Below are 15,175 nucleotides of genomic sequence, written 5' to 3' on the forward strand. Positions count from 1 at the left end.
TTTAATCTCTTTAAAAGATAATTGTGACTTCGGGTTTAGCTTTAACGGGCAAAGAGCTAGGAAGTCATCACTCTCATCTTCACAAGAAAAAAAGATGAAGAAAGTAAAAATCAATGACTTTTCTTAGATCCACCAGCGGACTGAGGTGGCAGAGAAAATCGCCACCCCAAATCTGGAGAGACAGGCAGATAGAGACAAGTGCTGCTGAGATCAGCTTGCCTACAACAGAGGCATCAGGGCCGGTAGGGAGTAGGGAGAATTAAGCTCACTGCTTTTACAAAGTGCTGTAGGCTGAGCGTGGACTACTTGGAAAGTGAAAAACCCCTGAGGTGAAGGAGGTCAGAAGGTACAGACTTCCAGTTATAAAGTAAACAAGCCCTGGAGATGTCACATACAGCAGGTGACTAGAATCAATAAAACTGTAGTGTATATTTGAAAGTTGCTCAGAGAATAGGTCTTGAAAGTTCTTACCACGAGAAAAGAATTATAATTGTGTGGTGACGGATGTTATTTAGTCTTATTGTGCTCATCTCCCAATATATACAAATATCGAATCATTATGTGGTTCACCTGAAATTAATATAACATTCCATGCCAATTCTATCAATTCTTTAAAAAATGGGAAAAAGACAGAATTCGCCTAAAGGAGGGAAAGAAATTGACAATACGCCTTGAAAATAACCCAACATGATTAAATAACAGGAAAATGCAAAATAAAACTGCAGTAAGATACCACTACTCCCCCAACTAGAAATCCCAAAATTACAAAGGCTAAAAATTGGAAGTGTTGACAATGATTTGGAAAAATTACAAGTGTTGGCAATGATCTGGACAAATTATGTATTCTCACGTATAGTGGGAGAGTGTAAAATGACACAAATGCTTATAAGTAAAGTGTGGCAGTTTCTTTTTACATTACATATGTACTTACCACAGAAGCAGCATGCTCACTCTTAGATATTTACTAAGAAAAATTTATTAAGCAAAATGAAAACTTACACGCACATAAAGACTTGTTCATCAATGTTCATAGCAGTGCTTTTCATAATAATTCCAACCTTAGAACAGTCCAAATGCCCCTCATTGGATGATGTATAATCATAGAATGGAATGAAATACTGTTCCAAAATAAAAAGGGGTGAAGTGAAAAAAACAAACAAACAACTGAGGGTCCAGACTTGGAAAAGCCTCAATACTTATATGAATTTTAGCTCCAAGAACTCCACTGGGTTCCCATGAGAAAAAATATTTTAAAACATACCCTTGTGTTTTAGATGGGGGAGGGGAGAACAGCGTAACCAATTGGGGACAATTTGGACAGTAGGGACAATTTGCATTGTCCCTAAAGCGTTCTCCATAACAAAAGCCTGCACTCCAAGGAAGAGTACTTGACTAGAGCTTTATCTGACCTGGAGGAAGAGCAACCGCCAACTCTAGCCTCCTCTAGCCATCTGTCTTAGGTAAAGAGATAAGAAAAGAGACTAATCAACGATTCAGAAAATCACATCCTAAGGACTCAGGCCCACCAAAAATACAAGATCTAATCCTAAAATTACACAATGCTTTTCTTCCTCAAAGCCCTACCATATCATCTAGGCTTCAGTAGGCTAGCGTATGTTAGCAGTGCATTATAACTGAAAAAGTTGCAAGCTGCAAGTTACAAACTCCATGTAAGGAGGAGTTCTTAGGAAAACCTAGAGACAACAGAGGTATGGAAAGATTTTTTTTTTTAAAAGAAAGAAAAAGAAAGAAACTAGAAGAAACTGCAAGCTCTGACACCTACAGCTATAGGAAACATTAGACAAGAGTCCAGTTTCCAGCCAGACTGACACAAAATCTCACTCTAAAAGCCTAAAGGAGTGCCTGGGTGGCTCAGTTGGTTGGGCAGCTGACTACAGCTCATGTCATGATCTTGCAGTCTGTGAGTTCGAGCCCCCACGTGGGGCTCTGTGCTGAGAGCTCAGAGCCTGAAACCTGCTACCAATTCTGTGTCTCCCTCTCTCTGCCCCTTCCCTGCATGCTCTCTCAAAAATAATAAACATTAAAAAAAAATTTAAAGCCTAAGGACCTCAGTTCTTATTACTCAAATACTATGTCTGACTTTCAAGAAAAATTACAAAACATTCTAAACAAGCAAAATAAAAACCTTACCATCTAAAGAGACAAAGCAAGTTCAGAACTAGATTCCAGTATGACACACATATCCAGTAGGGATTTAACAAAAACTAAGAGCTCTAGGAAAAAGAAGTAATAATGTGTAAGAATATGTGGGTCATGGACACAAACAGATGGCAAACTGTAAAAACAAATAAATAAATAGGACATGTTCAAAGTAAAAAACACTGTAACATAAATGAAAAATGCTTGTGATGAACTCATCAGTAGATTGGGCATGGTTACAGAAAGAATCAGCAAGCTTGAAGACACGTCAACAGAAACCTCCCAAACTAAAAAGAAAGAGAAAAAAGAAGGGGTGTGGGGGATAGAACAAAATATATAAGAACTACTGGACAATTTTAAGAAGTGTAATATATGTATAATGGGAATGCCAGAAGGAGCATAAAGGAAGGGAGGGAGGGAAGAAGAGAGGGAGGGAAGAAGGTGGGGAAGGAAGGAACAGAAATACCTGAAGTAAAAATAATCAAGACTTTCCTCAAATTAATGACAGACATGAAACCACAGAACCAAGATGCTCAGAAAACACCAAGGAGGATAAATATCCAAAGCATATTATATTCAAACTGAAGAAAACCAAAGACAAAGAGGAAATCTTGAAAGAAGTGAGAAGGGGGGTAAATACAATACCTATAGAGGAACAAAGACAAGATTTACATCTGATTTCTTGTAAGAAACCACACAAACAAGAAGACCATAGAGTACTTTAAATGATGAAAGGAAAAAAAAAAACCCAATTTAGAATTCTGCATACAGTGAAATTATCCTTCCAATGTGAAGGAGAAATAAAGACTTGCTCAAACAAACAAAAACTAGGGGATTTTTCCCAGACCTCCACATAAGAAATTTTAACAAAGTTCTTCAAAGAAAGGAAAAGGCCAGAAACTAAGAACATCACAGAAAGAATAAATGAAGGTCAAGTAGAATCTCTTGTTTTTCCTATTCCTAATTGATCTAATAATTTTTCAAGTAATAATGGCAACAATGTACTGGGTGATTATAGCATATGGATAAATAAAATGAATGACAGCAATGTCAGAAGGGATAGGAGGGAAAAATTGGGACTACTGTGTAATAAGATAAATATGTAAGGCAAAATGGGGAGTACCCATGAAACAGCATAATGTTATTTGAATGTAGACTTACATTTATTATAAATGTATACTGCAAACACTAAGGTAACCACTAAAAAAATTAATTTTTTAATTAAGAGGACAGAAAATGATTTACCATAAGTGACTGACCACAAAATGATCAATTAAAATCAAGGAAGGCAGAAAAATGGAGGAAGATAAAGAAACAAAGAACAAGTACAAGTAGAAAACAGTTACAAATACAGTAGATATTAACCCCACTATATTATTATCACTTTAAATATGAATAGTCTAATAAATACATTCACATGTCAGAGTAGACTTTTTAAAAGCCTCCAATATAACTTGTCTCTCAGAACCCCACTTTAAATATAAAGACAAAGATAGATTTTTTAGATAGGGAAAGAAATAGATATAGCATGCTAACACTAATCAAAAGGAAGCTAGAGTATCTATATTAATGTCACGCAAAGCAGACTCCAGAACAAGGAAAATTACCAGAGACAAGAGGTGGCACTACATAATGATAAATCGTCCATTCTCCAAGAGGATATAACAATCCTTAACAGGTACACATCTAACAAAGTGTCAAAATATGTGAGTCAAGAAGTAATAAAACTACAAAGAGAAATAAACAAATCCACTATTTTAGTTATAGAAATCAGCACCTTTCTATCCGTAGTGGACAGATTCAGCAAGCAGAAAATCAGTAAGGATACAGTTGAGCTGATCAACACAAGCAATCAACTGTATCTGACATTTATCAAATACTTCCTTCCACAATAGCAGAATAAGCACTCTTATCAAGCTTACATGGAACATTCACAAAGACAGGTCACATCTCAAGCCACAAAACACACTTTAAGACAAATTGGAAAGAGTGTAAATCATACAAAATATGTTCTCAGAACACTGTGAAATTAAACTAGAAATAAGTAACAGAACGATAGCTGGGGATTAAACAACATGTGATTAGATAACACAGAAGTCAAAGAAGTCTCAAGAGAAATTTTAAAATATTTTGAACTAAATGAAAACTGAAATACAACTTATCAAAATTTGTGAGATACAGCAAAAGCAATGCTTAGGAATAAATTTAAAGTACTAAATACATATATTTAAAAAAGAAAGATAAAATCAATAACTAAGCTTCTACCTCAAGACATTAAAGAAAAAGGGGCAATATAAACCTAAAACAAGCAAAGAAAGAATAAAAATTAAAGCAGAAATAAATGAAGTTGATAACAGCAAATCAATAGAGAAAATCAATAAAACCAAAAGCTGGTTCTTTGTAAAGATAAATAAAATAGATAAACCTATAACCAGGATAACCACGGAAAAAAGTGAGCCAATACCAAGTACTAATATCAGAAATAAAAAAGGATTATCACTACTGATTCTACGGACATTAAAAGGATAAGAGAGGAATATCATCATGCCCTGATATTTGATAACTCAGATTAAAGAGATCAATTCCTTATAAAACATAAACTACCAATATTCACAAAAGAAAAAGTTGATCATCTGAATGAGCCTGTCTATAAAAGAAATTCAATCAATAAAAATATACCAATTACCTCCAATCTCTTCCATAAAAAAGAATCATAGAGAACACTTTCTAACTCATTCTATAAAGCCAACATTGCCCTAACATCAAAACCAGATGAAGACATTAAAAGAAAAAAAAAAAAAACTATAGGCCAAAATCACTCATGAACTCAGATACAAAAATCAACAGAACTACCAGCAACTGAATCCAAAAATATATCAAAATAATTCTACACCATGACCAGCAAAACTTATTCCAAGTATGCAAGGTTGGTTCAACATGTGAAAACCAACTGACGTAGTGCAACAAAACAGTCTAAAGAAGAAAAATTATATTATCATGCCAATATACACAGAAAAAACATTTAACAAAATCCAAACACATTCATGATAAAAAAAAAAAAAACTCTCAGGAAACCAGGATTAGAGGAGAGGAACTTCCTCAACTTGACAAAGAACATCTACAAAAACATCTACAGGTAACTTAATGATGATAAACTAGATGCTTTCTTCTAAGATGGGGAACAAGGCAAGGATATCCTCTCCCACCACTCCTATTCAAGACCAAATTATAGAAGTCCTACCTAATGCATAACACAAGGGAAATAAAAGATACACAGATTGGTAAGGAAAAAATAAAACTACCTTTCATCTCAGATGACATGATTGCCTAAGAAGAAAATACCAAAGAATCAACAACAACAAAAGAACTCCTGGAACTAATAAGGAATTATAGCAAGGTTGAAGGTTGAAGTTAATACACAAATGTCAATTCCTTTCCTATATACCAGCAATGAACAAATGAAATTGGAAATAAAAAATACATCATTACATTAGCTTCATCCAAAATGAGATACATAGGCATAAATTTAACAAAATATGTGCTGGATGTACATGAAGAACTCTACAAAACTAATGAAAGAAAGGAAACGTCTAAATAAATGAAGAAATATTACATGTTCATGGATAGAAAGACTCAAAATTGTTAAGATCTCAATTCTTCCAAATGTGTTTTATAGAGTCAGTGCAATCTCAGTCAAAATCCCAGCAAGTTGTTTTGTAGTTACCAATAAACTCATGCTAAAGTATATGTACACAATGAAATACTACATGGCAATGAGAAAGAATGAAATCTGGCCTTTTGTAGCAACATGGATGGAACTGGGGAGTGTTATGCTAAGTGAAATAAGTCATACAGAGAAAGACAGATACCATATGGTTTCACCCTTATGTGGATCCTGAGAAACTTAACAGAAACCCATGGGGTAGGGGAAGGGAAAAAAAAAAAAAAGAGGTTAGAATGGAAGAGAAAGCATAAGAGACTCTTAAAAACTGAGAACAAACTGAGGGTTGATGGGGGGTGGGAGGGAGGGGAGGGTGGGTGATGGGTATTGAGGAGGGCACCTTTTGGGATGAGCACTGGGTGTTGTATGGAAACCAATTTGACAATAAATTCCACATTAAAAAAATAAATAAAGTATATGTGAGAAAGCAAAAGATTCAGAATAATCAACACAATACTGAAGAACGAAGTAGGAACTGACACTTCAGGGTTTCAAGATTTACTATAAAGATACAGTAATCAATACAGCATGACACGGTGGGAAAAAAGACAAATAGATCAACAGAGAGACCCACACAGACCCACACAAATTTGGTCAACTGATCCTTGATAAAAGAGCAAATGCAATTCAATAGAGAAAGAACATTCTTTCTGACAAAAGGCACTGAAACAACTGGACATCCATATGCCAAAAAAAAAAAAAAAAAACTAGACTTTACACTTTTAAAAAATTAATTCAAAATGGATTATAGGCCTAAATGTAAAGCACAAAATTATAAAACTTCTAAAAGATAACTGTATTGGTGCCCAAGGGCTATCATAACAAAGTACCACAAACTGGGTGACTTAAAAAAAAAAAAAAAAACTGGGGTGCCTGGGTGGCTCAGTCGGTGAAGCATCCGACTTCGGCTCAGGTCACGATCTCGCAGTTTGTGAGTTCGAGCCCCACTTTGGGCTCTGTGCTGACAGTCTGGAGCCTGGAGCCTGCTTTGGATTCTGTGTCTCTGTCTCTCTCTGCTCCTCCTCCTCCACTCTGTCTCTCTCTCTCTCAAAAATAAATAAACATTTAAAAAGTTAAAAAAAAAAAAACAAACTCCTAAATAGCTCAACAATTAAAAAAAATATTTAATGGGCAAAAGATCTAAACTGATGTCTCACCAAAGAATATATGCAAATGGAAAATAAGCATATGAAAAGCCGTTCAACATCGTATGTCATTAGAGATCTGCAAGTTACAACAATGAGATGTTACTACATACCTATTAGGCTAAAATCCAAAAAAAACTAAGCAAACCAAATGCTGTTAAGGATGGAGATACACTGCTGGGAATGCCACTCTGGAAGACAATTTAGCACATTCTTACAAAGCTAAGCATAGTATTTCCATATGCTCTGGCAACTGTACTCCTAGGTATTGACCCAATTGATTTTAAATGTATATCCACACAAAACCCTGTGTTCAAATGTTGATAGCCACTTTATTCACAATCATCAAAAACAGGGGTGGGGGAGGTGGAGCTGGAAATGCCCAAACTGTCCTTCATTAGTTGAATTGATAAACAAACTGTAGTACATCCACCCAATGTAGTATTATTTGGTGATAAAAGGAAATGAGGGGGCACCTGGGTGGCTCAGTAGGTTAAGCGTCCAACTTCAGCTCAGGACATGATCTCACCGTTCCCGAGTTCAAGCCCCACGTTGGGCTCTGTGCTGACAGCTCAGAGCCTGGAGCCTGCTTCAGATTCTGTGTCTCCCTCTCTCCCTGCCCTTCCCCCGCTCATGCTCTGGTTCTCTCTCTTTCTCTCAAAAATAAAAAAATATTAAAAATTTTTTAAAAATAAAGAAAAAGAAAAGAGCTATCAAGCTATAAATAGATATGTAGGCACCTTAAGTGAATGTTGCTAAGGAAAAGAAGCCAGGCTGAAAAGGCCACATACTGGATGATTTCAACTATATTATAAGTCTTTTATCATATATGTATTTTGCAAAATCATCTCCAAGTGTGAGACTTGTTTTTATTCTCTTAACAGTACCTTTCACAGAAGTTTTTAATTTTAATACAGACTAAATTATCATTTTTTTTTCTTTCATGGTGATCCATGGATGATTCCTTTTGGTGTAGTATCTAAAAATTCATTGCCGAAACCAAGGTCACCCATATTTTCTCCTGTGTGATTGTTGTGGGCAAACTGCATTCCCTAAAAAGATATTCTGAAGTCCTAACCCCCAGTATCTGTGAACATAAACTTTTTTGGAAATAGGCTATTTGCAGACATAATTAAGATGAGGTCCTAATGCAATGACTGATGTCCTTTTAAGATAAGGAAAATCTGGACACAGAGGAAAAAATCCATGACAAGACAGGCAAAAACTGGAGTGATGTGTCTACAAGCCAAGGACAGCAAGCATTGCTGGCAACCACCAAAAGTTTGGAAGAAGCAAGGAAAGATCCTTCTGTAGAAACTTCAGAGAGAGCATGGCCTTGCTGACAAAATCTCAGAATCTTGCCTCCAGAACTGTGAAAGAATACACTTGTTTCCTTACAGACATCCAGTCTGCGGTACTTTGTTATGGCAACCCTAAGAACCAATACATATTTCGGTACCATGAAGTACAGTGTTGCTATAATAGATACCCCAAAAAAATGTGGAAGTGGCTTTGTAATTAGGTAATGGATAGAGGACATAAGAGTGTTGAGGCACATTATAGAAAAAGCCTAGTCTGCCTTGAAAAGACTGTGGGTAGAAATGTGGACATTAAAGGCGACCCTGGTGAGGGGTCAGAAAGAAAAGAGGGGAATGGTGTAAAAAGCATCTCCAGTCTTCGAGAATACATGTACCGTCCAAGAAAAGAATATTGCTAGAAACATAAACTTTAAAGGTTCTTCAGGCTAGGCCTTAAAAGGAAATAATGAGAGACGCCTGGGTGACTCAGGCGATAAGCATCCAACTCTTGATTTCGGCTCAGGTCATGATCTCATGGTTTGTGAGATCAAACCCCACATCAGGCTCTGTCCTGACAATGTGGAGCCTGGAGCCTGTTTCAGATTCTGTGTCTCCCTCTCTCCCTGCCCCTCCCCTGATTGTGCTCTGTTTATCTCTCTCTCAAAAATAAATAAACATTTTTTAAAAATTTTTTCCAAAGGAAATAATGAATATATTATTGGATACTGGAAGAAAAGCAATCATTGTTACAAAGTGGCAAAAACTGCCTGAAATGTGTTCTACTGTTGGGTGGAAGTAGAACTTGTAACTATAGTTGCCTTAAACAAAGTGGAGGTGAGGGGCACTGACCACCCCCGCCCTCGCCATGGTAAAAAATACACCTATAACTTTTGACTCCCCCAAAACATAACTACTTATACTCTACTATTGACTGGAAGCCTTACCAATAACACAGAGTCAATTGACACATCTGAATGTATCATATCTACGGATATATCACATCTGTATGTCTCATATACTGTATTCTTAAAGTAAGCTAGAGAAAAGATGATGTTATTTAAAATATCTTAAGAGAAAATACACTTATAGTACTACATTTATCAAAAAAAAATCCACATATAAGTGGACCCATGCAGTTCAAACCCATGTTATTCAAGGGTCAACTGTAATGAACTTGGATATTTAGCTGAGGATATTCTTAAGCAAAGTGTAGAAGATGTGACCATGGGTTCTCCTTGCTGCCTATATAAGAAAATGCAAGAGGGAAGAGATAAATTGAGAAAGGAATTGTTAGGCGAAGTGGAACCAGCATTTGATGATTTGGAATATTCTCAACCTATCCAATATATCATGCTCTGGAAACAAGACTAAAGGTATGGTTTGACAAACTTCGGTAAGAGCATGGCCCTACTAATAACTTGACTTCAGACTTCTAGCTTCCAGAACTGTGAAAGAATGCATATATTAGGACACTAAGAGCACAAACCACAAAAGAAAAAAATTGGAAGACTCTTAAAAATTTTTCTTAATCCCATTCTTCAAAAGATTACATTAAGAAAATATAAAGATAAGCCACACACTGGAAGAAACACCTATATGGAAAAGGACTTGTATTCCAAACATGTAAAGACCCTTATAAACTCAAGAAGACAAACAACCCAAGTTTTTTTTTTTAATGAGCAAAATATTTGAATAGACACTTCACCAAAGAAAAAACTACAGATGGTAGATTAAACATGGGAAAAAAACGCTCAACACCATTTGTCAACAGGAAAATGCAAAAGGAAACAATGAGATGCCACTACACACTTATCAGGATGGCTAAAATGAAATACAATCACACGAACAATACAAAGCAGTTCTGGCAAAAATGGAACAACTGGAACTCTGATGCACCGCTGTCAGGACCCCTTTACTCACTACCTTGCTTTAGTTTTCTTAAAAGCACTTTTAATTACCTTAAGATTTACCTATGTATGCAAGTCCTTGTGTATCTGCTCATATGTGTACTGTTTAAATCCCTCCGTATAAGTACCATGAGGCTGGTGACCTGGTCTGTGTTGTCACCACGGTGTGACCTCAACACCAAGATGAATGGTAGAAAGTGGGCACTCAATACATATGTATTAAAAGGCAGTAAGAAGCAGAAAGAAGTGACACAAAGATAAGTAAATTTGCAAAAGCAAGGAACCCAGTCATAGCAGCCCACAGAGGGGCAACCTGATGTAAAAGAAAGTAAATTTAGACCGCCAGGACTGTGCGCATTCGAATTATCTGGGGAGCTCTGCAAAATACCGACTGCAGGTCACATCAAATGAATGAAATCAGAGAATGGGGTCCAAGTATTGATCATTAAAGTTCTCCTGGTGATCCTAGGGTGCAGTCAAGATTAAAAACTACTGAGGAAATGGAACCTAGGCTTTGGAGCTGTACCTACTTGGGTGAAAATCTTGGGCAAGTGACATAACCTCCCTCTGCCCCAAAAATCTCATCTATAAAATGGGAACAATATATACCTCCCAAAGACTGAGATTCCATATAAAGCTCTAAGTAAATGTTAATGTGCCTCTCCAGGGCAAGCTTGATGAAATCTTCATTGCTTGGTATGACAAATGCTAATTCAATCATCAATTCATATCTTCCATTGTTACCTGATTATTGAAGTGAACATTTGCATTGGAGAAATTTAGAAATGCTAACTTTCTCAGTGTTCTGATGATAAGATGCCACCTGAAGCTATGTCCATTTTAAATCTATGAGTAACTAAACTTTGAAGGGAAATCTAACTTATTATTTATAACAGTGATTCTCAAACCTGGATGCAGGTTAGAATCAACTTAAGCTTTTTAAAAAATAACCCATACCAAATGTCCAGACCATGCGAAAGCCCATTAGATCAAAATCCTTGGGGTAGGTCCAGAGCATGAGTATTCTTTAAAAGGCTAATTGAGGGGCGCCTGGGTGGCGCAGTCGGTTAAGCGTCCGACTTCAGCCAGGTCACGATCTCGCGGTCCGTGAGTTCGAGCCCCGTGTCGGGCTCTGGGCTGATGGCTCAGGGCCTGGAGCCTGTTTCCGATTCTGTGTCTCCCTCTCTCTCTGCCCCTCCCCCGTTCATGCTCTGTCTCTCTCTGTCCCAAAAATAAATAAATGTTGAAAAAAAATAAAAGGCTAATTGATCTGTAATTCTAAAACACAGTCAGGGCTGAAAAATACTTATTTGCACTAATGACACCCCATGCTAACTACATATCCGAGTCATTTGTGGAGCTCTCAAAAAAATAGATGGATTCCAGAACCCTGCCATAACTTAGTGATTCCGAGTCCACGGACATGGAACTTGTCGTTTTGCAAAGCATCATAAAACTTCCCCCTGGTGATTCTGACAGAAACCCGCAGGGAACCACTACCTTATACTATGAATTTACTCTCCCTGTTGTGTACCAGCAAAGGTCATTTAGAACTTTCCTGGCATGTTTAGAACTTTCATGGCCGCCCATGCCAAGCCTTCCCAGTTTCTTTTAATCAGTAACTGATGCAATACATCACAGCAAGTCTAAAGTCTACAGACCTTTTCAAAACATTTTCATGTGCGGACTACTGACCCACATCATTTACCACACACTGTGCCCAGCACCAGCTATGCAGTCCGCTGGCCTTTCTAACCAAATCCCATTAGGCTGCCGATTTGGGAATGGCAAAATGGAATGCCCAGGCCTCATTTCCCTTTAAGTGGTATGTGATACCAGAACTAATGACATTAACCTCACTGGTCAGATGAGTCTGAATGAAATCCAAGTTGTTTTCTGCACCTAGAGGCAAACTTAAATTTGCTTCCCTCAGACATAATAAAATCTAAGGAAAGGTGATCTCTTAATTAGGAGCATTAACAGAGTGCCCTGTAATTTTCAAGCTCTACTAAACCCAGCAGCAGGACCCTTAGTGAATGATTTTAGGGGAGTCAATCAGTACACATATCACCCTGGCTGCATTACCAGACAGATGGTAATAGCATTTAAACAACCAGGCATTATTCTTAAGCCTATTAAATACATTAATTCATGTAATCCTCAAAATAACCCTATTGAGCACATACTGTACTTTTATTATTCCCATTTCATGAGTTAAAAAAAAAATACACATGGAAGTTAAATGAGTTCCAAAGACACAGAGCTAGTAAGTGGCAGTTTTTGAACCCAGGCAATTTGCTTCAGTCTGTTACCTTAACTAGTAGATGAGTGATGGCCAAACAATCTTTAAAAAATTAAAAAAAAAAAAAAATTTAAGTTAGTCCGCAGCAAACACTGGCTATCAGACTATGTGTACTGTGGGTAAGTGACTTAACCTCTCTGTGCCATTTCTGCACATGAAAAATAGAGATGACAGTACCTGCCTCAGTGAGTTGGGGTGAGGATTAAACAAGACAATGCATGTGATGTGCTTAGAACGGTACATGACATTTTTAAGAGCTGTCAATGGCAACCATTATTGTTATTTGTACCATAATACGGCCCAAGTGGTTGGGGAGAAACGACAACCTACTAAACTGAAAATCCTCTCTGGTATTCTTAGATCTGTAGATTCTGTAAAGTCCCAGTATATCAGACCCGATAGGAAACGCAAAACAGACTTTCAGGAGAACTTTGTAACTGTTACTGTGACAAGGCTCCAGCCCATCCAGGCCAAGACTGAATGGGTCTGCCAGTGACAGCCCCGTTTGCTATAGTTTAGCCTTTTTTAGCCAACATCCCCTATTATCAGGCTATATAAATACAACACATTAGGAGACAGGCTTCGAAATAGCTGCAAACAGTGGACTAGAGGACCCTGTCAGTTGGTAAAGGTCAGCACCCCTCCCCCGGTTATATTTGCATAAACCAAAAGAAAAACAAAACGAGAGCTCAAAAATAGGTAACATTCATCATGTGCTTGCCACTTATTAAATGTCTTCCATAGGTTGCTTCATTTAATCCTCAAAACACCGTTCCAGGGGCTAACATTCCCAGAGAAAACCACACAACCCCACTGGTCGATCTCACTCTAAATTCATTTCTACACACCTCGAACAGGTATTCAACACTGCCTGACAGTCCAATCCCATTTCCCTAGTCACTTCACTTCTCCACTCTGCGGAAGGACTACGTCACATGCGTCTCCTCAAGAGTCTAACACCTCTTCTCCTCTCCCCTACTGTCCTTTCAGTCAATGACTGCATTACAGACAGATGGTGCCACTACCACCTACCTGCATCTGCACCTGTTGTCTCGGCTTCCCCTCTAGCGATACTGGAATATGTGCTCCTGATCAATTCAAAGCCAACCACCCACCTGCTCTGGATCTCCTCCCCTCTCAGATATTCAACGACCTACTCCTGCAATGTTCCCCTCTCTCATCTGCATCATTTCTCCCTTTCTAGGAGTTCAATCCTACTGGCATATAAATATATTCTAGTTTCTTCTATCTTGGGGGAAAAAAAAAAACCCACTTGACCCAAAGCCCCTCTAGTCCAAAAAGTTATTCTTGTTAAAATGATTAAAATCCTAATTCCAAATCCATCTTACACAGTGGCATTCGCCACAGTTAACCACCACTTCCTTCTTTTTTTGGCTTCCCTTTTTCTTTTCTGGGTACACTCTCAACCTAGGTGGTTTCAGCCAGTCCCTTAGTTTAAATACCATCTATGTGGTAGTGATTCCAAAGCCCTGACATCGCGCAGGACTTCAGATACAAATTTCCAATGGCCTCTCTGACATCTCAACTTAAAAATCTACTAGATTTGTCATGTATATTTCACCATAATAAAACAAAATAAATCTACAAGGTGACAGATGGAGAGAGGGATGGAGAGATAAATCAATATGTGAGAAAGAAAAAAAAAAAACACAAGAACAAGTGTGGTTAAATGTTAGTGGTGGGACCTAGGTGGTGGGTATACAGAGTTCAGTGGAAAATTCTTTCCAACTATGTTGTTTGTATGTCGCACGTTGGGGGAAAACCTAGTAGGCATCTCAAACCTAACATATTCAAAACATTAATTCTTGGTTCCACCTCTTCCAAAAATGAAACCTACACCCCACCTACATTTTTCCCCATCTCATTAAACAGCAAGGCAAAAGAGTAGGCGAGGCAAAAACCCAGGACTCAGCCTTGACTAGCTATCTTCCCCCCTGGACTATAACTCCATCAAAGCAGGGGCCCTGCCTATCTTGTTCATGTATATTCCCAACTTCGAGAGCAGTGCCTGGCACACAGGAGGTTCAAACTAGCTGCTGAATTAACTGATGAATCAATGCTCTGTTTCTTGCTAGGCCCCTCAACCCTCATTGGTCCTTGAGTGAGACTGGAGTTCTTGGCCTCGAAACCTCCCCAGCCCAGGCCAGCGAGGACCATACCATGTCTTAGTATCTGATTATGGCTTCTTACCAATCATATCGGCTCCGTGCTTCTCAATGAAAATTCAAGGCCTTTCTTTACCACAGAGCCAAAGTGTTTCCTGCCCCAAACCTGTCACACACACAGGAACCACAACACATGTCACAGTACAGCTGGACATCACACTACGCAGGCTGAGTCTCCGCCCCCGACCCCTTGGCTTCTCTTTGCCCAGGGCCTGCCCAAAACCAGCACCTGCAGGCCTCCTGGGGACTGGGGCCACAACACACTCCTTCTGCCCCTGGGCATCAAAGGCATCTTCCTCTCCGGGCCACCGAGTGAGCCCAAGTCGGCCCTCTCACGCTGCTGCGCAGCAGCCTCCCCCACCCTCCCCGCTGCCACTTGGCCCCAGACACCATTCCTCACCTGGCCTGCCCCACCCTGCGTGGCACCAACCGCCCCCTGCCCGCCCCCAGCCCGCC

At 38.5% G+C, this 15,175-nt stretch overlaps 1 protein-coding gene across 17 annotated transcripts in view; it reads right to left on the minus strand.

The window, feature by feature from the left end:
• The window catches only part of PTPN20 (protein tyrosine phosphatase non-receptor type 20), a 111,967-nt gene extending 96,801 nt beyond the window's left edge, over positions 1-15,166 (minus strand). For 5 of the 17 annotated variants that reach the window (XM_045040273.1, XM_045040268.1, XR_006587078.1 and 2 more), the window contains exon 1: positions 1,000-1,875. The gene's annotated coding sequence lies outside the window, so the exon portion shown is untranslated. Of the gene's footprint in view, positions 1-999; positions 1,879-14,744; positions 14,915-14,948; positions 15,094-15,119 lie in introns of those variants that run through there. The other 12 variants (XM_045040278.1, XM_045040281.1, XM_045040275.1 and 9 more) reach the window with 9 other exon arrangements.
• Positions 15,167-15,175: the final 9 nt, after the last annotated feature.

Source organism: Felis catus, chromosome D2 (genome assembly GCF_018350175.1).
Source record: "Felis catus isolate Fca126 chromosome D2, F.catus_Fca126_mat1.0, whole genome shotgun sequence".
Classification (NCBI taxonomy): Eukaryota; Metazoa; Chordata; class Mammalia; order Carnivora; family Felidae; genus Felis; species Felis catus.